Source organism: Heterocephalus glaber, unplaced genomic scaffold, assembly GCF_053883595.1.
Source record: "Heterocephalus glaber isolate CG9 unplaced genomic scaffold, H.glaber_assembly_v1.0 deba00001465, whole genome shotgun sequence".
In the NCBI taxonomy this organism is placed as follows: Eukaryota; Metazoa; Chordata; class Mammalia; order Rodentia; family Bathyergidae; genus Heterocephalus; species Heterocephalus glaber.
In genome coordinates, this window is record NW_028258312.1 from 10,613,776 (window position 1) to 10,640,981 (window position 27,206).

General features: G+C 33.4%; 1 long non-coding RNA gene across 3 annotated transcripts in view; it reads left to right on the plus strand.

The window, feature by feature from the left end:
• The window catches only part of LOC147826572 (uncharacterized), a 135,402-nt gene that overhangs the window by 94,096 nt on the left and 14,100 nt on the right, over positions 1-27,206 (plus strand). For all 3 annotated transcript variants that reach the window (XR_015438932.1, XR_015438930.1, XR_015438931.1), the window contains 2 exons: positions 403-486; positions 4,368-4,490. This is a non-coding gene — a long non-coding RNA (uncharacterized LOC147826572). The remainder of the gene's footprint in view (positions 1-402; positions 487-4,367; positions 4,491-27,206) is intronic.

Below are 27,206 nucleotides of genomic sequence, written 5' to 3' on the forward strand. Positions count from 1 at the left end.
ATGAATATCTAAATTTAGAATATCTACTGGAGAATAAAAAACTTTTCGAATAATATTAACATACCATTTGTTCTTTTGGATATGATCATAGGCCAAATTTATCCATTTTTTTCTCTTATTTAATTATGTAGTCTGTGGTTTTTGGTTTTTGTACCTGTTTTAAAAAAATCAGGTTCTATTTTACCTCAGTCACAAGCACCTTATTGGAATTTTAGAAATCTAAAAAGATTGAATTGAGGCTAGGGGTATAGCTCAGGGTTATATCAGTCACCAAGCATGCACAAAGCCCCACAAAAGAAATTGTAAAAATAGAATGAATTATTTAAATTTTAAGTTCTGATTTTGCTGTTCATAAAAAGCTTCTACCTGAACCTTTCTTCTTTGAAATCTCAATTAACTAAGGACCCCAAGACAGGAGTGAAGACTTACACAGCTTTGAAAGAAAATCTTTTACTGAGTATCATCCCTGCTTTTTAACAGAACTTGGTAAGTATGTTTTATATTGGTTTTGGAAATACAAATATGATATTTTTACAAAAGTCACAAGTAGCATTCTGTATGAAAGCAGAGAACTAAATCTCACTCAACTTCACAATTATTCATAGAACAAAATTATTCATAGAACATATTTATAATTTGCACCATTTTAATCATTTCACAGTTTCCTACAACTCTAAAAGTAATTCTTATCTGATTTTATATACTGAAAGAATATAATAAAGCCCATTCATATAGGTATTTATGTTGGAAGTTTATAATGCACACAAACACAAAGTCAAAATGTGTAAATTAGTTTACATTATAAATGTAATGCATTACAGAAATTTTAAAAAGCTGGGAAGATCACAGATTAGAAAACAAGTTCTTTGTGTAGAAATTTTTTAATTTGCCTCAAACTTTTAAAAATTTGTACAATTATTGTCTGTTTTTCTCATCAGAATGCCATTTTATGCATTGCTAATCTCTGAAACTTTCTAAAAGTGGAAAATATTTCAAGGCAGTTTGAAGGCAGCTCAGCAAAGTGGTATTTTATGAAACACTTCAATTTAACTTCTTCAGGCTTGTTTCACTCTCTACCCAAGCACACCTCAAATCCTGCACCATTCATTGCTATCACTGCAGTATATCCTGACTCCTCAAACATTATCACCACCTGTCAAACCTGGCATGAAATAGCTTGCAAGGTTTTTATGTTGATTTTAAGGAATTAGAAGCATCAAGCATGTTATTTATTCTGGGTTTATCTCCAGTGATGTACACTGTTACGAGTAGCACTGGGTTGCATCCCGAATAATCTTTTCAGGATTGGCTGCTGAGGTATTATATTTTTGTCTGGATTAAGGTTGTCTGTATAATACAACAAAATATACTTTTATTTAGAAAGACTTCAAGCTGTTACATTCAGTCAATAATAAATCTTGCTCCTCCTCAAAAGTAAAATTTATATAGTCACCTCCAAAATTAATACAGAATATTTAGCATCTTAATATCTTCCATATTTATTAACAGAATTAAAATATCATTCTATCTTTCTTCTAAGAAAAACAAGTATCTGTAATATATTTGTTTTCATTGCTTATTAAAAATAAGAGGGAGGGCAAGTAAGCAAGTATATAACATTATTAGAGTAAAATTTTGCAAAATAACATTTGGGAGAGCAAGTTTAACAGATGTAATTTTAAAATCTTGGATATCAAAAAAAAATACATTCTGGAGTGAGGGATAGTGTAACATAACAGGAGAAATGAAAAGTAACAAAGTAGCCATCAGGAAAACCAGTGGAAGCCTCCTACAGGCTGCCTTTATTCCAGCTCAGTCTAGGAAGCTCTGAGTTCTATCTAGCAGAAGGCTGAGAACTGCAGACAGTCCACCACTGTTGAACCTTTCACAGATAGCAACTGATCTAGGTCTTGTTTTTCTCACATATAAATTTAAGAAGTTGGGAGTGATTCACTTGTTCTTACCTATTTTTCAGCTAAATATCTCTCAGAATTAAAAGAAAGTTTTGGAATCTATTTCCATACAAACAAAAAAAGCACACAAAAAAGTAATTTGAGTTTAAATTTATGCATAGTTTTCAAATTAAGAACCCAGAAATCAGAATATTTTTTAAATAATATATTTCTTTCTATACTATGCATGAGTAGTGAGATTTGGATTAATATTAATAATTTCTTTTGGCTTTGCATTTCTGTAATTGCAGAACTTCTGCATTGAACATTCATTCAAGAATGCAGCCTCTGAAGCTAGACAATTTAAGTAGCAATCAATTCCACCATCAACTTCTTATATAACACTCAGAAACTTGCATTTACTTACATTTTTCTTCTATTCATTTTTCTTATTGGTAAATTGGAGATAATTGGATCAACAACATTTACATGGGCATAAACTCAATGTGGTGTGTGTGTGTGTGTGTGTGTGTGTGTGTATGTGCATTCCCAGGGCTAGAATTCACACATATCATGCTTAGACCAAACCCTGGATAATTGTAAAATATATCTTATATATTGTTTTTTAAAATGCTACAAATATGCATAAAATATTTTATTGTTTAATTTATGTGACTCTTAGTATTTCAAAATCTTGCTTTCTATATAAAAATTAACCTCGGCTTCTAATTTATAATGTGAGATCTGTACATTTTCCTTATTTAATTTTTAATCTTCTCTTTTAATAGTATTTTTACAATATTATTAATGAATATATTAACCATTTTTGTACATTTTGTACTTATTCTAATATTTTCTAAATATATACAAAAAGAAAGAAAGAATACTTTTGCATTTCCACAGAGAAAGAATCAATTCTTGCTTGCCAAATGAAAAACCAGTAGGAAATATATAATCGATACTGCTTAATGTATATGGAGTGGCATCATTTGCTCATATCATCCTTCACTCTATAACATACCTGGGGATTATGCCTCTCTTTCCTACTGCTTATCAATAATGTGTATCAGACTTCGTTCTTCAGTGACTCACATAAAATTACTTACATTTATATACATGTTGATTGATTAATCTGTCTTTTTATAAAAGGTTTTTCTTATTCGGTTAATTTGTCCCTACTCTAAAAATAAATTTAAAAATAGGGTTTTCTAATCTGAATATACAACCTTAACAAGAAGAGTCTTCTGATCTATTTCTTTCTCTACCTATGTGTTTCACATCTGAAAATAAGATAATAGTTTAGATAAGATTTGGTTCAACATTCTTACACCAGATACAATTTACTTTTTAACCTTAAGTCCTTCAATACCTCTATTTCCTTTTCCTCATTCCTCCACTGGTGAAGTGTGACAGATAAAATGTCATTTCTGTTAAACAAGAGAACATTTATTTTCAACACTACTTTCTAGCCTCACCCATACATTTGTAATGAAACTAAGTAAAATATAAGCACAGCTGGAAAAAGAATGTCTCATATATTTTCTGCTCAGCAAACAAAACCTTTTTTTTCTTTCACAGCCATATTTTCTTGCTTGTACTATATTCTTCCTTTCCCCAAACAGTGATTACATTCACAATGCATTGCACTCATTTCTATGGCCAACTGTTTTCAAGTCTCATGGTTCTGCCTTCATTTTCTCATTCAAATATAAACACCCCCCACCCTGACAAGCACACACTCTATTTTAGGTGTCAGGGTGTGTCAATAGCATCAATCACCATTCGCACCATCGATCATGCAGCGACAAAGCAGTTGGGTGACATCTGCCCTAACACCCTTCAGTGCCACAGTCATGCACTTGAATTTTGATGCAGGAGGATATTGGTTTGCAGACTTATAATCAATCACATCATCTTTTAAAGTAAGTTATCTAGGAGACGTAACAGAGAGTTTATCACATATTGGTTGAGTATGCTTGGTCATTAATACAAGAGAGTTCCATATTTTAGACTATTATATAATTAAAATAGAGTTTACAATGTTCATAACAGCCAACAGCATATTAATCACTCCAAACAATACATCCTTTTAAAATTTTAGTCCTTTTTGACACAAATATCAGTATTTTCATTTTTTTACTGTTAAATCTCATGTAACATTTATGTAATTCTAAAATGAAAAACATAAAGACAAATCAACTTCCTATTTAATATTCCTGACAATAGTGCTATCTAGTATATATGCCTTTCATGTAGTAATATATACCTTACACTATTGTTAGAAAAATAATAATATGCCATAGTAAATGAGACTAAAGTATAAGGAAAGTCATACATGGAGATAAGTAATTCATAGTAAAACATTATATCTGTAGTATTGTTTGACTTGATCTTATTTAAGAATAGGTCAGCATATGCTCTACAAAGCCTTTATAATATTCTTCCTAATTTTTTCACCTTTTTTTTTTGGTACAGGGGATCGAACTCAGGTCCTTGCGCTTGCGAGGCAGGTGGCAAAACCACTGAGCTAAATCCTCGGCCCTTCACCTTTTGAAATCTCATCATTCTAGAATTTGGTAAAATGGATCATTGAAGCAGGTATTTAATTCAAAAGGTTCTCCAAACCTAGGAGCAAGGGACAAAGGAATGTTTGGTTTCCTGAGAAACCAAGACATTTCGGGAGAAGAGGCACTGTGTCTGGAATGAAGTTTAATCTCTCTTACTTGCCAACAAGAGAAACAGCTAAGAGTTCAGATCCCTGGGTTTTCTCTTCTTTCTCTGGGTTAGAAATTTGGGGGCAGTGGGGTAAAGGTGCAACGAGTCTTTCCAATTCTCATGATGCCCTGTCATTTGATGAAGGAACAGGAAGGCTACTTCAAAAATAGTTTTTAAATGTAGCAGATTTTCCATTTGTTAAAGCCTAATGTTTTCAAGTGGTCTCATCCTTTTAAAGAGAAGTTTGAAATTTAGATTTTTATGAGATATTTGATTTTTAAAATTAGCTAGTATTTTAAATCATTGGCAAAGCACACATATATAATATGTCCAAAGACTATTTGTTTTGACCACTAACTTATAGACCACTAACTTGTATCTCAGGTTAAACCTGCAACACTTTTCAATCTGAAAAATACATGTCTCTTTACTTTGGTATTTATATTTAACTGTATGGATTTAGAAAGATTTAGTGAATAATAATTTCATGACTAGCATTAATTTTGTATGTCCTATATTTATCTACTGAATGTTATTTCTCACATGTTTTCTTCCCTAACAAAACCACTTCCTTCAAGGAATACTCACCTTATAAATTATCCTCATGCTTTGAGGCTATTTTATGTGGTTGCAGCTCCATGAAGTCTTTTCTGATTTATGCCTCAGTGTATATCATGTTGCCCTTTTACCACATTCTACAATTATACACTCAGAGAGCAATTCTTAAATTGGTCCATTTACTCACATGAGATTCAAAGCTCCTCCTTAGTAAAGTAGCTTTGTTGCTTGTGCACTGTAATGAGTTAACCCATGCTAAGTACCATCTTTGAACCCGTATGTTTTCTATTCAACATGATGTTCTCTCCTTTAGTCTTATCTGATTACAGAATGAAGTGGTCTCATTAATCAAATATTCTGTGTAATAGATGCAACAAATGAAATGATCTGTCAGTTTGTATACATACATATATAAACATATATATTCTCATGCTCAAACCAAGTCTGACGATTAAAAAGCAGAATCTATAAAATGCACTTAACATAATCCATGTGGTACCCCCTAGTTATTCAAAAGAATTTCAAGTGTAATATACATCTGGACTAAAGAGTGAACAGCGTGTTCACTTTCTTTAGATTTGATCCCCCATTTGATGGTTTTTCTCATCCAAAGACAGATTAGCCAGGTTTTTAGATTTGTTATTTTTCCAACACAACATGCATCTGTGACTGCATTGGAGTAAAGACCTCAAACAACTGACAAGGTGAAGCCATTTCACTCAGAAAAACACCTTCTCATCATAGTGAAAAAATAAGACAAGTATTTTTTTTTTCATTTTTGCTGTGAAGTGAGATATATAAATATGGAATATATAAAATGGAAAGAATAATTTAGTCTCTATAAAACATTTAGGGTTTAGCACTTTAAAAAATTTCCTTGAAAACCAAGGAAGTATGTCCTGAAAATTAATTGGAACCACATGCATGTAGCATGGCACATATTAAAAAGGGAAATCAATTAAATTTCCACATGTCAATACCTGGTTTGGGATCTTGAGCTGTGTCTGAATATTTTCCATTTTGTACCTGGCAAAAAGTTCAAGTATAGAACTCCATTAAGTATTCACTTATCCAATGCACAAGTTCACAGATGAATTACCATATAGGCCAATAACTCAATGCAAAGACTGCTAGTTTGATGATCAGTGAAGTTTTCTTCCTTGTTTCCAACTAAACCAAGGAAAGTTGGAAATTCTATGCACTTTACAATTTTATAAAATAGTGGACAAATTTGTTTCCTGAGATTTCCATTGAGAAATATATTCAAGAATATATTGGGACACTAATTCATTTCTATTCATTTGAACTACAATGATCTTTTCTTTTATCTTTTGCAGATTAGGCAAAATATAAAGTAGCAAGGGATACCGCAGAGCATAGGTCCTATAGACATATTTAGAGAAGTTTTTCTGGGCCCCTAGGGGACATTTGAATTTCCAATATGTTCAAATGTAATAATTAGTGTAAGATTTTGTTGAATAAAGAGAAAAGCTGCTAAATCTCCTAAAATCAAGAGGAAAGCTGTCAAATTTGTATAGACAAAGAACTTTCCACTGAAAATGTTAATTCATAGTCCTGAGATTGAGAAACCTTGATTTAAAAGGATCATGAGGAAGTATGATAAAAGCTATCATTACATGGTTCTGAAGTAATGTGAAAAAAAAGTTACCACCTCTATTTTAGGTGATCATGGAAAGCTTACAGAAGACAAACACACGTTTGTTTGCCATGAATATACAGTGATGGATAGAATGCATGGAAAAGAAATCTAATGTGGTTAAGTCCTACAATGGAATGAACCTCCATGTGACAGAGAGCCCCTCAAAAGAGATGAGAAATATCCTCCTTAGTACAACATATGCAAGCATAATCATATGCCATAGAGTCTTTTTATGCCACACTCCTGAGAACAGATATCATTCTAGAAAATATTTGAGTCACATAATGTTTAGCAAAGGATTATAATGCGGAGATATGCAAATATGTTTACAAAATAGTTACCCCTAATAAAATAATTAAGGGGAGCCTATCGGAAATGAAATATTGTGAGAAATCAAAAGTCAGGCAGGATTTATTTTTCAATAAAACCTAAGAGAAATAATCACTGTGCAGTGCAAGGTGGAGCAATGAAGATGGAGGAAAAGGAATGAATTCAAGTATTATTAGGAAGAACAGCAAAAGTAGTCTGCAAAATGTAACTAAGAGGTAGTGATTGATTGAATGATACTGAGGGTTCTGGGTTGCCCTATTAATTAATTGCTGTAAAGTAACCTTGGGAACACTGATTGAGGAAAGATGTATATCATGAGGCTATATATTTACATGTATGTGTTCAACTTGTTGCTACTGGGCATCATTCAAGCAGGAGCATTAAGAAAGTTCATGCGGAATTTGGGACATAATTCTGGATTGGAGTCATCAGACCACCTTTAGAACCATAAGGATAGATATATTTACCTGAGAAAATTATGAGAATGTAGCGATAGAAGAACTGAAATAATCTCCAACAAGTGACTGGACTTCAGTATTGTAAGAATCTAAACTAAGCCCGTGGAAGGGTTAGCAAGAACATTGGTTAACACAAGCACGGAATATGAGTAAAGTCAGATAAACAAGTTATGTTTGACATTGTTTCATTAAATCTATTTTATTAAAAAGAATATTAACAGTAAATGAATAGAAATGTGACTTAAGTGTATTCTAGTGATTTGTATACCTCTACATGTGAAGTGGATAAAAGGCATAGGCGCCCTATGCTAAGAAACAAAGACAAGGGCACGGGGATTTAGCTCAGTGGTTTCTCTGCCTGCTGTGCAAATGCAAGGACCGGGTTCGATCCCCAGTGCCCCCCTCAAAAAAAAAAAGAAAAAAAAAGAAAAAAAGACAAATTATGCCTGGCACACAGTAGGTATTTAACATTTCAGGAATTTAGGAATAACTATAACATGTACGTAAAGTACAACAATTTTATAGAGTGCCTAGTAAAATAGAAATCTAATGACAGGAGAAATAAAAACTAGGACAATTTTGGGCCTACTCCCCTACAGGAGTCATTCCATATATCTATTTTTCATTTTAAAGATTTGTAAAAACATCAAAATTATTTTGGAAAAAGAAGCTCGCTATCATAAGAGCATTTAAAACTATGTGCAGTGAATCTCTTAAACTTATTTCTACTATCTAACTGTAACTTTCTATATTTTAACATCTTCCCAAACACCCCCGGACCCTAGCCCCTGATTATCATTAATCTATTTTCTATTTCTATCAGTTCAACTTTTAAATAATTTCATTTTGAAATGAGATCTTTGTCCATTTTAGAAATTCAGCAACATACAATTTTTAGAAAAGACTACTTTACCTCTAATAAACATATATAGTTTTACTTGTTAATTAAAATATAAAAAGAGTAGTACATCCCTTATTTTGGAGAGCTGATAAGCAGACAACTTTGGATCAATTCCATATTAATTTACCAATAATAATTCCCTTTGGCTTACTTTCTTTGGTAATAACCAATTCTTTCTTGGGGAAGTCAAATAATCTCTTTCAAGTTTCAAGAGGTGCCACTGAATCCCCAAATTAAATAACAATACATAACTTTATGTCTTGAGATATTTCTATCATTTACTTGATTGACCTTGAACTTTCCACAACAAAGCAGTTTGTGGTTTGTTCTTGCTGTTGTTTCATATCCTCAAATGTCAGTGCCTTTCTATAAATGTTGTTATTTCCATTGTTTTTTCTTTTCTAAACTATTACATGCTTGCAGAAGCTTAGTTTCTTTATACTTTCTCCCTATAATTTACTTTTGCAGAAACAAATAACATGAATAACATAATCATAGCATGCATTTAAGGCATTATAATATGAACTAACAATTATAATAATATAACTATAATATAACAGTGAGATAATTGCCTCTATTTTATAGTGCTTGAATTATCAATGAAACTGTTAGACTGGTTTCTTTTACACAATCAAAAGGAAGAGTAATCATTTTTGAACACTGAAATTACTCTGTGTAGTAGTAATTAATTTTTATAAAAATGTAATGAAATAAGTCACAATCCTTCTATAGTTCAGGTGGTAAATATATTTCTTGAATAAGAGATATTTCCCTGGGAGTAGAAAGGTGTACACAGAAGTAGCACATTTTTAAAAATGTGTCAATTGAAATGTATATTATTACATTTTGTTCTAGAACATTTTTTGTAGGGTTTGATTTTCCACTTGATTTGAATCCAACAACCATGCAAGTGTACTCAAGTGCATGTGTATACACACACACACATACACACACACACACACACACTTTGGGAATTAAAATTCTTTTCATTCTTTTTTTATGGACAGATGAAGGCCTTTGAGACTTCATTTATGCCTTTCCCTCATTCAAAAAATTGTAACGCAGCTTCAAACAGTTTTCAACAGTGACCTTTTCTTCACTAGGTAAAAATACATGGTCTTATGTCAATATTTTCACGCATAGTTATATACATGTATATTTCTTTAATCCAAAGACTTCAATTAGTCATTAATAAATTCTGACCATTAGCCTACTGAATTTATTATTATTCTACTTCTAAATTTACATCATTCTTTAAGAAAAATGTCTCCTTTCTACATAAAATTTGTTTGATGCTTAAACAAGATCTTGTTTTTTAACTTTCCATGACTCTTTCTACATATATTCACTACCTAATCAGAACTTTCGTCGGTGCTGTTTGATACAGAAATGGATGGCATAATGATGAACACTTCCTACCACACTGTGTACTATGCTCTCCACTGCCCACGTGTGGCCATCATGCAATTGGAATGTGGTTAGTGTAAATAAGGAAATAAAATTTTAATTTAATTTTGTTTGAATGAATATATACTCATATTTAAGTATGTAGGAGTGGCTCCTTACTGGATAACAGTCTAGCTGATTAAATCTTCAGAAATTAATTCATAAAAAATGGCGTGCTTTTCAGTATATCCTCCACTGCCATATCACCGTAGGTCCATAAAAGTTAACTCTCTATTGTCTAATATTCTCATAGTTCATTCATTCTCTATATTGTTATGTCAGTGGTTACTATCAATGTTTTCTCTCAGTTGTCTAATTATTCATAATATTGCTAAAATTCAAATTCTGTTTTTTAGAATACAGCTAAGTGTCACTTACAATACAAGAAAAGTTTTTTTTGTGGTCTAATTTGCTACTTTTGAGTTTACTGGTAAACAAGTCTGCTTTGTTTTTTAACCTCCCACTCATTAGTAACTAATATGTTTCCTACCTCTAATTCAACTTCTTTCCTTTCTTTCATCCTCCCTCCTCCTTCTTCCTACCCTTCTGAATTTTCCAGTCTCCAAGTACTTACTAATGCACACTGTTCAGAGTGTTATATATGTGTTTTAGTTTCCTATTGCTGCTGTAACAAGTTATTACAAAATAAACAATTTAAAGCAATGCATATTCATAGTCTCTCAATCAGAGGTTAGAAATCCTAACGACAGTGTTGGCTGGCTAATCATTCTTTTAACGAACCTCTTGGTCTGTAGTGGAAAGCCTCTTTCCCAGACTATTTCCAGATTCTAGGGACACCTACATGGTTAGACTTCTGACCTCTTCCTCCTATTTCAAGACACTAGTGTGACACCTTTTCATATAAGAACTCTGTGACCAAGTTGAATAATTTAGAATAATATTTCTATTTCAACAACTTTAATTTTATCACATTTACAAAGATACCTTTGGCATGAAGTTGATATAGTATCCCATTCTGGGGGTTGAAACACAGGAATCTTTGGGTGAATGTTATTTTCTGCCACTATGTATATATTTTCTAACTTTTAAAATATAAAATGTATAGTACTGTTTAAAAAAATTATTACATTTGAGAGTATATATGCAAATATTTATTTTATTAAAATAAAATTCATATATTTGCATGCATTTATATACATGTGTATACATAGCACTTGAATAACAGAGATTGATGTATAAAGAGTATATATGTGCTATAATTTATTTCATGTTTCATAAATTTTCAAAATAGTCAAAACTTGTACTTTGAAAATTCTCCATCAGATCATATATTTCCTGGTACTACAAATTTGTTTTGTGTTTTTTTTTACTTTGTATTCTCCAAATTGCACCCCTGTACATTATTTAGAACAAAAACACTTTTTAACAATGGTTTTTGGCTAATAGTTTGGTGGTTCAAATTGTATTTTATCAAGTGTAGCAATGTAGTACAAAAGCCTTCCAATAGCTAAGAAATAGTGCATCATTCACCTCACCCCTATTTATTGGGCCTATTCATTACTCTAATTTACTCAATGAATTTGTGTCAGAATGAAAGCTTTCAATCACAAAGCTTAATCATTTAAATAAATATGCTAAGTGTCTTTTGAATGAATGTGGATTCAGCTAATGATCAACTTTTCTCCTAAACATGTATTACTCGTACCCCTCAAGAGTTGATAGTGAAAATATGTTGGTCTGTACAGAGAGAGAGATGATGGTTTAAAAGCTGGTTTGGTCACTCGGTAGCCTGTGACTTTTGATTTATTTCTCTAAATTTTAATCTCTACATTGTGATTCCCTTGTCTAAAAGATAGAAACAATAATATTTTCCATAGATAAAATGAGAAAATTTTATCAAGGCAATCAGTTACTAGGAAGTAGGTAACTTTCCATTCTGTACAATTGTTTTTTTTTTCTATCTAGAGACTTGTTATTAGATTTTTAATTGTATTTGGTTTGCCAGGTATTGATCTAAATTTGCATTCATCTAAGGAGATCCGCCATTTAGTGTTTACTTTTATATTATTTATTTTCCTTTTATCATTTTAGCAAGCTGCTGTAAAACTTTTCTGTATTCCTAAAAATCATTTTGTTTTTAACTTTCTGTATTTTTTTTTTATATTATGCATTGGCTCAATCAAGCAGAAAATTTACTTTTTAATCTTTTCAACTTTCTTTGCAACTCTCAATATCTGTTACCTATTTCAGTGTTGTTTTATATATACTTTTAAATATTCATTAAAATAAAAATATTTTCAACTTATTTGTTTGTTTTGTTTTTCGGTACTGGGGATCGAACTCAGGTCCTTGAGCTTGCAAGGCAGACCGCAGAACCACTGAGCTAAATCCCCAGCCCATATTTTCAACTTATGATGGTGTTACACACCTATAAACAAATTCAAGTTGAACAATTGTAAAATATAAATGCATTTGACAGACTTAAGCTCCAGGACATCTTAGGTTGGCCATATAGAACACAGAGTATCAGTCGGTTTTTTTGGGTCTTCTCTGGTGGACTTGGAGTTCTAGCTTGTGGATATTGCTTTGCATTGTAAGAAAGTATCACAGACTATCACTAGCTAAAGAAACAAATATGAGTTCAAAATTTAACAGATAATTTCTGAGTTCTCATTGATTTTGTATTATTGTAATGTTAAAAAATTGTCAGCCAAATCATCACAGAGGTTACTTGTATACATAAAGCTAGTATGTGTTCATTTTGCATATAAAAAGTTAACAATAAAGTATATACAGACAGGATGTTTAACAGCAAAATTTAAGTCACGAGTATATATGGAAAATAAACAAAGCGAAATATTTTCACATAAAAGCATAAAAGATAAACATGTTTATAAATTTAATGCAAAATTAATACAAACATACATAGAATAAACAAATATATGAAAGCTTACATATCTGTGAAAACAGAGACAGAAAAATACATAGAAGTTTATTAGTGAATTGAAAAACAGGCAAATATATTGTGATCTCACTCACACATGCAATCTAAAGGAACTAATCCCACAGAAGTACAGAAGACAAATTGCCCAAGAATGAGAAGGGTAGAAGGCAGAGAGGCATAGGGAGAAACTGGTAAATGGGTACAAATTCGCATTTAGGAAGAATAAATTTTGATTTTCTGTTACAATGTAAGTTGAATTGGTTATGATATTGAATTGAATATTTTAAAAGTTCTCACTGCAAAAGAATAAGTATGTGAAATGATTACACTAAATAATTTATTACAAAACATATGCAAGTATTGAAACTTCACTATACTTCCTAAATATGTACAATTATTTATCAAACAAAACAAGAATTTAAGAAACTGTTAAACAGCATTACTGCTACTACTGCTAAGAGTAATAGTAGTAGTTAACATACAGTCTTAAATTACTTAGATGACTATTATTTCCTCCTAAATGGTTTCCTTGCTATCAGTTTTCTTATTTATTCTTACTTATTTTTAGAACAGTCACAGTAGCAATCTAATAATATTTATTTGATTTTTACTCTTTGGTTTTACAATTTCAAATGGAATGCCATTTTTCATGTAGTAATAAGACAATATAACTCCTTGGCATGGCCTACAAAGATGTTTATAATTTAGCCCTCCTGAATCCTCAAAGTTAATCTCTGAGTCTCACTAATCTCATCACTCAGACATCAATCATATATTGGTGTTTTTTCTTGAAGGTGTTTTTTAGCTGTTTTTTTTCTTGTTTCTTTTTATATGGTTAACTTTCTCTGTCCCTTCTGATTGCCTGGCATAATTCCATGTATCCACCAAGATTCATCTCACAACTTTAACATTCTGGAAAGCTTTCCTTAATTCATCTAAGCAACATTAATCATTCTCCTTTTATGCCAACAGGTATTTAATACTTCAATTTTTCTTCATTTTTTCTGTAATGTACAAGCATTGTATCACCCTTTTCAACCTTGGTAACACAGTAGGCCATGTGCATGCACCTCTAACATAGTGCTTCTCAAGTGGCAGGTATATAATAAATGGCTAAGCTATGAGTGTATGAACAAAGAAATGAAACAAGTGGGAGTACAGTTAAAAAGTCAATGTTAGAAGAACCCTAATATAATTACACTATAAGATATAAATACCTGCATATTCTAAACAATATAGAAATAGATTGTGTGCAAATTCATAGGTTTTCAATTTCTCTCCCAACCTAATTCCCACCCCTAGAGACACCTTTATATGTATATAAGTATGTATATAAACCATTGATTCAGATTCTTAGTGCTTGGATAAGATTATACATTAAAAAATGTATGTATCTTGCTCTTTTTGTTCATACTATGTTGCAGTGTTGTTCTGATGCCATTGCAAGGAAATATTTTCACCATAGAGCAATGACCAATGTTATGTAATTATATTTATGTACTAACCCATCTTCAATTAATTAATATTTAGATTCTCTATATTTTAATATGACAAAGAATGTTCTATGAAAATCATAAAATACATATATCCATATATATGGACATATATATTTTTTTCTATCTATGTGAAAAAACAAAAAGAATTTAGATTGCTAGAATCATGACTGTTACATCTCAGGGTAGATATTTTAAATTTGGACACAAGCTACCATTAGTTAAAACTATAACTAATAAATATCTACTCGTTAGAGTCAATGAACTTAAGAATAAAAACCTAGTAACAAAATCAGAATCAATAAATTTTCCCTAGTAATTCATTCGTCCCAGCCTATTGCCAAAGAATTTTAATGATTATATTTCAAGAAGTAAATAAAATCTTAATCTCCAAAATAATCTAAATTTGTATAGTGTAATAGCCAACTCACCATAATTTCATCACTGATGTCTTATAGTATACTTTATTAACAACTAAAATGTGTAATACATTCATGTATAGTGGAGTTGGCTTTGGAATGCACTGGTAGTATAAGATCAAGTGTTTACATTTAAAGATATTTCAAACTAATAGTTTAATGTCAAAATTAGCTTGAAAGTTGATTAAAATGTTTGAAAATTGTTAGCAGTTATGAGGAAATTGGAAAATTATAGGTAAGTGAGTTCACAGATGTATTTAGTTGATAAATATTAGAGCACAGAAAATTATCAATTTGGGGTTGTATTTTACATTCAGTAACTGTGTTCACTGAATTTGGTTTAAGAAGTAGAGAAGAAAATCATCAGAGTGAAATAAAACAAGTTAATAGTTATGATGAGAAAGTTAACATACTTATGTTTGAAACTCAATATATAAGTTTTAAGAGCTCTAAATATATTAAGTGCTATTCTTCAGAGTTTAAACAATATTAATAAATTATATAACTGACAAGAAATGACTGGGTGTAAAGATGAAATTTAATTGAGTTGAAATTATATTACACACATCTATTGTTTTTTGGCTTAGGAAAGACAATTCCACTGAAGAACAGTTGATTGATATTTAGGAGTTATATCTTGAGTTATTTTATTCAATTATATAACTGGCAGTCAGAAAATAAACAACTAATTGCTAATATTAAAACATTACTTCTTTTTTTTTTTTTTTTTTTTGATACCGGGGATCAAACTCTGGACCTTGTGCTTTCAAGTCAGGCGGCAGAATCACTGAGCTAAATCCTTGGCCCCAAAAACATTATTTCTTACCTTGTTTAAATACAGAATTTATATCCAGTTGGCAAGAATGCTATTATACAAAATATCAATAAAATAAGCATATTGGTAACAGACTGAAAATTCACATTCACATTCAAGATTTTCAGTGCTTGGATTTATTAGATAATAACCAACCAGCTGCCTAAGGATTCTATGGAAGATGAGGCTTAATAGTGGCATGCCTACTAATGCATAGGAGATACCTACTTTTAACCTTTGTTGCAATATAATACATTTGACATTCAAAGGTATGAAAATTCTTATTTTGCAAAAGCAATTTCATTGGTAGTGAATTGCCAATTCTTTACCTCTCTTTATTTTTTTTTCCCTGGCAACCATAAGACCCAGATGCTAAACACTGGAAGATATTTCTTCCAATAGCAGCATCTGGCATGCTGGCAGACTCCATAAGCAATTTTGTTTTATGGCTTTAAAGCAGCTTCTGGGTCTATTACATGGTTAATCTGATGGGCTGTCTGAGCTGCCTAGTCCTCCTGGATGCCATATGCCAACAGCTAGAGATGCAGTGAACTGTCTGCCCATTAAGGCTGCTATAAAGAGCACACCTGAAAAACAATCAGCTGCACGGAGTGTGTGCTACTCCGTTCAGCCATCACAGTACCAGTGATGAGTGACCTAGCAAAAACAGTGTTCAAAACTTGCCAAAAATATTCAATGCCCTTTAAGCACCAGGGAAGACTAGAAAACCGGAAATAATAAAATATTCAGGAAATCATTATGTCACTTGATAGTAAAACAGCCATTCGCTTCTTTTCTCCCCCACGTAAGAGAAGGAATAGGAAATGAGAAGTGGAATCCTTTGAGTGAGACATACAAATTTGATTACTGTTTTTCTGTGGCAAACTCCTCGTGAAAGGTTGAATTCTCTCAAATGAGGGATTGTTTCTAACACTTATCTGTATTTTCAAGCCCTCCCAGAGCATTTGAACATGGTAGGAATGGAAGAGGTGACTTTAAATAACTAAAAGCAAATACAATAATAATGGCATTGTAGTTGTGCAATACATTTTATATACTGTAAGCCCTTCACAATACTAAGTTCTTATCCTTTAGAAATTGCTTTTAAACTACTCTCCTCACCACCCACCTGAGCCTGGATCCCTCTTCAGTCCATCCCAGTATCTCTTCCATTTGTAAGAACTCCTGTAATCAGAGAGGCCTCAAAGAGAAAACCCTACTTTCTATTCATCAGTTTATTAGCAGGCTTGATTGTATCTACAAACTTCATTCATTCCATTTTTTCCATGTCACACAACATAATCAGAAATTGTGGACTTTTGACTTCTTGACTCTCAGGATATTAATGCTAAACAAAAATTTAGGAATACTTTTTTCATGCAATCTCACTTTATATAAGGGAAAGTTAAACTCCAAAGACCTGGGTCACATCCGTGCATGGAGGCACACAGCAGAATCCTAGCCTTTGGGCGGCTGAGCCATGATGATTGCCATGAATTGGAAGCCAGGTTGGGCTACATACTGAGTTCAAGGCCAGTCTGAAATACATAGTGAGAGCATGTCTCAAAAAAACAAAAAATCAAATCAAAACAAAACTCAAAGACCTATATCACAAATGTTAAAATATTGACTGACAGGTTAGGAATAGTGTTCTATCTTCCAACACTATCTAGTGTGCTTTATATTGTATCATTCTCCCTCACCTCTGCTATTCTTTTAGAAAAAAAGTGCTCAGAAGTCTATGTCATGGATAATAATGATTCATGAGACTTTCATTATAAAAATAAATATTAGATTCTAATAATAAGCATGGTTTTATTATAAAAATTAAATTACAATTTCATGATTAAGGGCTATGAGTTTATTCAAATATAACACAACCACATAATGAGAGGGAATAAGAATAAATGTCTATCTGGTCAAACATTTATTATTCCATAAATTAAAGAAAACATTAAAATATCTTTGCTTCTTCTTGCCTGGAAATAAATATATATATATATATTTGTTCCTCATATATGATACGTGAGAAAGAAAATAAAATACCTCATTACTTTGTCTTGACGAGTTGATTTTATGAGTTTAGGATAAAAATATTCTATTAATTCAATTCTCTGAAGGCATTAGGAAAAGTGATCTAGATAAAAATTCTCATTTTTAGAATAGACTCAGATATATGCTGAGAAAAATGTACTACACAACCATGTCTTTAGAGCTTTGTCCAAATGTAGCCAGGAGAAAACATTTGGAAGATGGTAAGTTAGTTGTAAGGAAACTTTTCTGCTCCAAGCTCTGTACTTTAACTTTGTGTAAGGAGAATAATAACCCCCCCCAACTCCCACCAAATAAATTCATGATAAATTGCTATCATATGTTTTTATACAAGCAGACCACACTGTAAGACCAAAACGCACTGGGTTGAATTAGCTAACTAATTAGATGGAATATTTGTCAAGCTAGCAGATTCAATATTAACTAAAACTTTTACTGAAAAAATATGTTTAAACCTCCAAATCACCTTGTGTTTGTATCCTTTTCTCTACTCCACAACTTATTCACTGGGTTAGTGGCCCAAATTAGTTGTGTGGTTAGTTTGGTTGAATAGCTATGGCTTCATTTTCATTTCAGATCCTTTCTGTAATTCAGAGATTTCAGTTGTTCAGAACTAATGACACATAAAGAAAAAATTCTCTGTTTAATTTAATTTAATCATTCATTTAGTCATTTCTCCAACTGATGTCCAGAAAATAATTCAGTACTAACCATGATATTGTCATCCACTTTCTCTCAGTCCTGGAGCTCTGCAGCCTGACACTCTTGCAGTGGTTTATTGACTTCTTTTCACAAATTCCTTGGCTGTGGAATGGGTTTGAATAGTACTCTTATTTTCTTTAGTAAATTTATTTTTATTAGTACATGTTTGTAATACAGAATAGTAACGTTCATTTGGGGAACTGGTACATGCATACAACATGTCTTGACCATTACCACTCTCGTTGTCCCCCTCTTTACTCTGTATCCCAGTGCCCCTTACCCATTTCTGAATCTAACTTCTAGCCACTCATCACCTCTTACTTATTTCATTCATTTATTTATCTATATATTGTGTTTCTCATATAAGAGAAAACATGTAATGTTTAACATGTGAGTCTGCCTTATTTTGCTTAGCATGATTGTCTTGAGTTCCATCTACTTTCCAGAATTTATATGATTTTATTCTTTTTTATGGCTAAATAATACACATACTCATGTTTACAGCAGTTCAATTCTCAATAGCTAAGCTCTGGAAAAAGGCTAGATGCCTGTCAACAGATGAATAGATTAAAAATGTAGTACATATTTCATATTCTCACATAAGAAAGTTTACCTTATACTATACAAAATAGATACAAGATTTTAAATAAATCTGCTTTCTTCAATTATGAATTTAAAAATTCTCACCCAGGTATTTTCTTTTTTTTTTTTCTTTTTTTTTTGTATTAAATTCTTTTATTGGTACATTGTAGGTATACAACACAATTACATTTCTCACTGGGAATTGTACCTTTATATAATGCATCTTGGTTCTTATTTTTTCCCCATTCCTAGCCCTCCCTTCATGCCCTCCACCCTTCCCTATTTACAAAGACTTTATTTCCATTTTTTCCATTCCTCATCATTTTTTCCTTTCCCTTTTTTCCTTTCCCCTGCCCCTCCCACTAAACCTACCCCTTTGGACCTTTTCTTCCTATTTTACATTATCGATTATTCATTCTAATCACTGGTACATTTTAGGTATGCAATATAATGACATTCATCATTGGAAATTTGCATCTTTACATAGTCTCTCTCGGTTCTTATTTTTCATCCTTGCCCAGCCCTCCCTTCAACCCCTCCACTCCTCCCTATTTAAAAAGATTTTGTTCCCATTTTTCCATTTTCTCCTATTAATCCCATTCCCTTCTATCCTTTCCCTAGCCCTCCCACTTCCTTCCCCTTTGCCCCTTTTCTTCCTATTTCACATGACCTATTATACCTTTTAGTCCTTATTTACACTTTCAGTTTCTCACACCAGAGAAACTTCAGTATTTACACATGCGTGTCCTATTTATTTCACTTAAGAGTATTGCCTCAATGTGCATCCACTTAGCTATAAATGTCTCTAATTTCTCATTTTTTATGGCTGAGTAGTACTCTATTTTATAAAAAAAAAAAAACCCAAACTTTCTTTCTCCAGTCTCCAGTTGATGGGCATTTGGGCTGTTTCTAAGTTTTAGCTATCACAAACTGTGCTGCTATGAACGTGGGTGCACATATATCACTGTGGTATGATTCTTTTAATTCTTTGGGTAAGATCCCCAGCAGTGGAATAGCTGGGTCAAATGGGACTTCCAGTCCTAGTTCTTTGAAGTATCTCCATACTGATTTCCACAATGGTTGCATCAGTCTACACTCCCACCAGCAGTGGAGCAGGGTTCCTCTTTCCCCACAGCCCCACCAGCATTTGTTATTGGTTGATTTCATGACAGCAGCCATTCTTTCTGGAGTGAAGTGGAATCTCAGCGTTGTTTTCATGTGCATCTCTCGAATGACCAGTGATGTTGAACATTTTTTCATGTATTTATTTGCTATTTCTACTTCTTTGTCTGAGAAATGTCTGTTCATTTCAGATGCCCATTTTTGGATTGGGTCTTTAAATTTGGGAGGTCTGATCTTTTTAAGTTCTTTATAGATTTGAGATAGTAGACCTTTGTCTGAGGAAAAGCAGGCGAAGATTTTTTTCCCACATTGTGGGTTGTCTCTTCACACTGCTGGTGGTTTCTCTTGCTGAGCAAAAGCTTTTTAATAAGAAGTGATCCCATTTGTTGATTGTTTGTGCTAGTTCATGAGCAACTGAGGTTTTGTTCCTAAAATCTTTTCCTACACTGATGTCTTCAAGTGTTCTACCTAACCTCTGTTCCAACTGGTTCAGAGTTTCTATTTTAATATTTAGATCTTTAATCCATTTCGATTTTAGTTTAGTGCATGGCATGAGATATAGGTCTAGTTTTAATTTTTGGCAAGTTGAAGGCCAATTTTTCCATCACCATTTATTAAAGAGGCTATCTTTCCTCCAGTGAGGGTGTTTGGCTCCTTTATCGAAGATGAGATGGCTGAGTGTGTCTGGCGTGGTTTCTGCATCTTCTAATCTGTTCCACTGGTCCTCAAGTCTGTTTCTTTGCCAGTACCATGCTGTTTATATCACAGTAGCTTTGTAGTATAGTTGCAGGTTGGGGATTGTGATACCCCCTGCCATGTCTCTGTTACCTAGAATTGCTTTTGCTATTCTGGGTCTCTTCTTGCTCCAAATGAATTTTTGGATTGTTTTCTCAAGGTCTATGAAGTATGCTGCTGGGATCTCAATTAGAATTGCATTAAATCTATATAGCAGTTTTGGAAGTATGGCCATTTTCACTATATTAATCCTTCCTACCCAGGAGCAGGTGATGTCTGTCCATTTTCTGATATCATCTTCAATCTCTCTTTTCAGAGTGCCATAGTTTTCAGAGAAGAGGTCTTTGATTTCTTTCATTTCGATGATTCCTAGGTATTTCAGTTTTTTGGATGCTATTGTGAAAGGAATTATCTGTCCTATTTCTCAGTGAGTCTGTCATTGGTGTAGAGGAAAGCTATTGATTTTTGTATGTTGACCTTGTCACCAGCTACTTGACTGAATTTGGTTATTAAGGCTAGAAGACTTTTGGTGGAGTTCTTGGGGTCTTCTATATAAAGTATCATGTCATCTGCAAATAATGACAATTTGACTTCTTCATTACCTATCTTTATTCCTTTTATTTCTTTCTCTTGTCTAATTGCCATGGCTAATGTTTCCAGAACTATATTGAACAAGAGTGGTGATAGTGGACATCCTTTTCTTGTTCCTGATTTTAGTGTGAAGGATTTCAGTTTTTGACCATTTAGTATGATATTGGCTGTTGGTTTTTCATAGATGGCTTCTATCAGTTTGAGGTAGAGACCATCTATTCCAATTTTTTGTAGGGATTTTATCATAAATGCATGTTGGATTTTGTCAAATGCTTTTTCTGAGTCAATGAAGAGAATCACATGGTTTTTGTCCTTGGCTCTATTGATATAGTGTATTACATTGATTGATTTGCATATATTGAACCATCCCTGCATCCCTGGGATGAATCCCACTTGATCAGGGTGTATGATCTTCTTGATGATCTTCTGCATTCTATTTGCCAGTATCTTATTAAGGATTTTTGCATCTATGTTCATTCGTGAGATTGGCCTATAGTTCTCTTTTTCAGTTGGGTCTTTTTCTGCTTTGGGGATCAAGGTGATGCTTGCTTCCAGGAATGAATTTGGGAGTATTGCTTCCCTTTCAATTTCATTGAAGAGTTTAAACAGTAATGGCAGCAGTTCCTCTCTAAATGTCTTGTAGAATTCAGCAGTGAAGCCATCAGGGCCTGGGCTTTTCTTAGTTGATAAGTTTTTAATTACATTTTCAATTTCATTGGTTGATATTGGGTTGTTCAGAATTTTTAGGTCTTCTTTGTTCAACTTTGGTAATTCATATGTATCTAGGAATCTCTCCATTTCTTCTGTGTTGTCCATCTTACTGGCATATAGGTTCTGGAAGTAGATATTGATGATCCTCTGGATTTCTGCTGGGTCTGTTGTCATTTCACCCTTTTCATTCCTAATTGCATGGATTTGGGCCTTTTCGTTCCTTTTTCTGACAAGGTTGGCTAAAGGTTTGTCAATTTTGTTGATTCTTTCGAAGAACCAACTCTTGGTTTCATTGATTTTTTGTATCATTCTCTTAGTCTCCATTGCATTGATTTCTCCTCTGATCTTTATAATTTCCTCCCTTGTATGAGCTTTGGGGTTGTCCTGCTCTTCTTTTTCTAGAAGCTTGAGGTTCAGCATCAGGTTGCTTAATTGGGCTCATTCTGTTTTCCTAATATGTGGATTCACTGCTATGAATTTCCCTCATAAGACTGCTTTCATTGTGTCCCGTACATTCTGATATGTTCTATTGTCATTGTCATTTAATTGAAGGAACTGTCTGATTCCTTCTTTCATTTCCTCTGTCACCCATTCATTATTCAGAAGTGTGTTGTTCAATTTCCATGTGTTTATGAAATTTTTTGAGTTTCTTTTGATATGGATCTCCAATTTCATTGCACTATGGTCTGATAATATACAGGGGATAACTTCAATTCCTTTGCACTTACTTAAACATGGTCTATGTGTGAGTATGTGGTCTATTTTGGAGAATGACCCATGTGCAGCTGAGAAGAATGTGTATTCTGATTTTGTGGGGTGGAAGACTCTGTAAACATCTGTTAAGTTCATTTGTTCAAGAGTTCGATTGAGTTCTAGTATTTCATTACTTATTTTTAGTCTAGTTGATCTATCTATTTGTGACAGTGGGGTGTTGAGGTCCCCCACTACAATTGTATTAGTGCATATATGACTTTTCATGTCTGTTAGTATTTGTTTTATATAGTTGGGTGCACTAGTGTTTGGTGCATAGATATTTATGATTGTCATCTCTTCCTCTTGGATTGTTCCCTTTACAAGGATGTAGTGTCCTTCTTAGTCTCTCTTAATCAGTGTTGGTTTGAAATCTACTTGATCTGCAAAGAGGATAGCTACTCCTGCTGTTTTTTGGGTTCCTGTTGCATGCAGTATTGTTTTCCACCCTTTAACTTTCAGTCTATGAGTTTCCTTTTGAATGAAGTGTGTTTCTTGTATGCAGCATATTGTTGGATTTTGCTTCTTGACCCATGCTACCAGTCTATTTCTTTTGATTGGTGAATTGAGACCATTAACATTGATGCTTATAACTGAAACGTATTGACTTGTCATTGCCATGACTTTTTCTTTTTGTTGGGTTACGTTTAATTTCTTGTCATGCCAGATGGGTTCATTCTGCTTTTCTTCCTGGGGATGTGATCCTCAATGTCTGTTCCTAGGATATTGTGTAAAATTCTTTGGAGTGCTGGTTTGGTATTCACAAAGTTCCTAAGGTGCTCTTTGTCATGAAAGTATCTTATTTCTCCATCCATTTTGAAAGATAGCTTTGCAGGGTACATCAATCTGGGTTGGAGGCTGTTTGCTTTTAGGGCTTGGAATATGCCTCTCCAAGCTCTTCTTGCCTTGATGGTTTGTGTTGAGAAGTCTTCTGTGATTCTGATGGGCTTTCCTTTGTATGTGATTTGTTTCTTTTCTCTGGCTGCTTGTAGAACTTTGTTCTTCTGCTGTATTTCTGGAACCTTAACAATTATATGTCTATGTATACATTTTTTTTTTTATCAAGCCTATTTGGAGTCCCATATGCCTCACTTATCTGTATGTCAAGCTCTTTTCCCCTGCTTGGGAAGTTTTCTGCCATTATTTCTGTGAAGAGATTTTTTTATGTCATCTGCACTCTCTCCTGTTTCTTCATTGAGCCCAATCAGTCTTATGTTATTCTTTCTTGCATCATCTAGCAGCTGCTGGATTGTTTTCTCATGTTCCCTTATAATTTTGAAGCAATTTTTCTTTTCCTGGTCACTAATTGCAATCTTATCTTCTATATCTGAAATTCTGTCCTCACATTGGCTCATTCTGCTGTGTAGACTTTCAATGGAAATTTTCATGTCCTGGAAATCTATTTGCATCTGTTTTATGGATTCCATTTGTTTCTTATGTTGGGATTCCATCATGTTCCTGATCTCCTCTCTAGATTTATTAATCATGTCTTGCACTAGGGGCACAATTTCTCCTGTTATCTGAGAAATTATTTCTGATTTCATTTTTTCCAGATCCCCTTTTGTTGCCAGTTCAGTGGGTCCAGGTGGTTGAGTATCAGAGTGTTCCATCTCATTTCCCTTTGGGGTTGCTGTAGGTGATCTGGAAGTCTGGTTTTGAGACTTATGTATGTGTTTTCTCATTTCAACTGGGGCGCGGGGCTGTTAGCTCCTGCACGGATTACCTCCTCTGAGCTCGGTGAGGTGGGGCAGGGGCCCGGGGGCAGCGGTAGGGATGGTGACCCAAAAACCCTTTCCTGTGGCCTGGGAGCAGCGGGAGGGATGGTGGCCAGGAAACCCCTTCCTCTGGACCAGGAACAGTGGGATGGTGGCTCAGAAGCCCCTCCCTCTGGTCCAGGAGCAGCAGGACAGAAGGTGGCCCAAAAGCCCTTTCCTCTGATCTGGGAGCAGTGGGAGGGATGTTGACTGGGAAGCCCCTTCCTCTGGACCAGGAGCAGTGGGATGAAGGCTCAGAAGCCCCTACCTCTGGGCTGGGAACAGTGGGACTCAGTACCTTGATCTGGTGGTCTGGTGTCCTCTGCATTTTGTAGTGTGGAATCAGGTGGCTGCCTATCTGCAGCGGGGTGATTTGGTGTCTTCAGCGTGAATCAGGACCTTGGTAGGACGTGCACAGACCTGCCTGGCTGCAGTGGGCTGATTGGGCCTGTGTTCCGCGAGACTGGGGCCCTCCATAGGGTGTGGGCAGACCTGCCTGTCTACAGCGGGGTGATTCAGGGTGTTCTGTGCGACTCAGGACCTGTCTCTCACCCAGGTATTTTCTATTAGGTAAAGTGTAGTGTGAATAAATAATAACATACTATATTAACCGTGCTGCCTACCATAAAGAAAATACAAAATATGACAATCTATCTGTTCAAAAATACAATAATAAATCCTGTTCGGGAGATAAAATTTCTTTGACCTTTGTCTCCTCATTCTTAATCATTGCTGCGGTATTTTCATACCTTTTAAATATTAGAGTCAAATTTTAGTTGATTACCAATGAATTGAAAGTAAAAAGTTTTGTGTTTTTTTTTTAATTCCAACGTTTATTGAAATTTAGATTACTCACAAAGCTTTCCTTCAGGTAAAAATTAAACCAGCAAACAGTCAAACAAACAAACAAAAACCCCAGAAAATAAATAAATATTAAACTATAGTATTCTGTTAAAAGATACATTGTGACACTAAAATATGTAAACAAAGAAAATGTATAAAGAATTCATCTTTGTTCTGCTAATTTAATAGTTCGAGACAGACTTTTAAACAAAGTTGGAAGAGCTTCCATTTCAAGTGTTTTGTGTTCAAAATATGGAATATCCTTTGAAGCCAATTTTGTGGGAAATCACTAAGATACATAGGAAAAACATGTCTTTAAGGATTGTAGGTAAAGTTCACATCTTGTATTACCATTCTCATGCTGTGCTTTGCCTGTGATTGGCAGCCCAAAGGCACCATTTTGAGTTTAACCATATTGCTCAGTAGTAATAACTGATGCTGTTCTGCTACAAAGCAATCAGTAATATACCAACCATTGGACAGGGGAGAAGAAAAGTGGAAAGAGGTGCTAAAATGCTATTATTTATGATATTAACAACACTAAGAGGAAAGATATTTACAGTAGTCTGAAAAGAAATCATATCAACTGTTAGAAAATGTTTTACATGCATATTTATTTCCTCATGGTTTTTAAGAAAAATATTTATTTTGAAGCATATATTTAAATAGATAAAATATAGGAAAAAGCATAATATGTATATGTAACTGAAAGCTAATGGAAATTGATTAATGTTGATAGACTGACTGTACAAAGCTGTTATAACCCCCCCCAAAATAGTTCTGTCATTTTATTAAGACTTTTCTCAATAACATTAACTGTAATCAATATGGTTAAGATTACTTTATACTTATGTCACAAAGATAATTTGATCATTTGATTTTATTAGTTGATACTTCTCAAGGCTTTTAATATGTTTAATATCAGCTTAATAAATAATGCCAAGAAAATATACCTTGAAGAAGACGAGCAAAATGCCTTTTCCGGAGAGCAAGGATTTGCTTAAAATCAAACAGTTTTCATTTTAAAAAATTTTGTTTTCAAGCTTGAAGAATAGTTTTAAACAAAATGCCAATGAAGAGAGTCTGGCTATCAAGAGAACCAGGTTCAGATCCTGAACAAGTTTCTTAACAACTCTTCATGTTGTACTCTCTCTTCTAAAATAAAAATATATAGCGAAATAATCGCATGATTGTGTCCTGTGACAAAGTTTCCCTATCTTATGTCTACTTGCTAAACTCTGCGATCTAATTTTTGTATAGATTAATTGTGCTTTAAAAATCAACTGCCACAGGCTGGGAATATACTCAGTGCCTGGCTTCAAACCCTAGCACAAGAAGAAAAAAAATGAACTACCAGAAACTTTTTTTATGGGAGCAGATGAAAATATAGACAAGGCAACATTGAAGATGAACATTCAGTAGACCAACTATCAAGTACATCTATATAAATATATATTATTTATATTTACATTAATCTCCTTAATCAGAGGAAATTCCTAATGAAAATTCACTTTAAAAACTACCAATAATGAAATTATGACAAAGTTTGTTTTAATGTTGCTTTGACCCAATTTTGAGACCTTAATTAGAATCAAGTCAGCTTCCTATTTTGAACAATTGACCAAATTCTAACCCAACCTTATTTGTGCTCCTCACACTCCTGGGCCTATAAAGACCAACTCTAATCACTCTTCCGCCAGGTACCAACAACTGGGATCACCTTCTGTTTCCTTGAGCCCAGAGAAATTATTCAAAGTAACTAATTCATAGGGC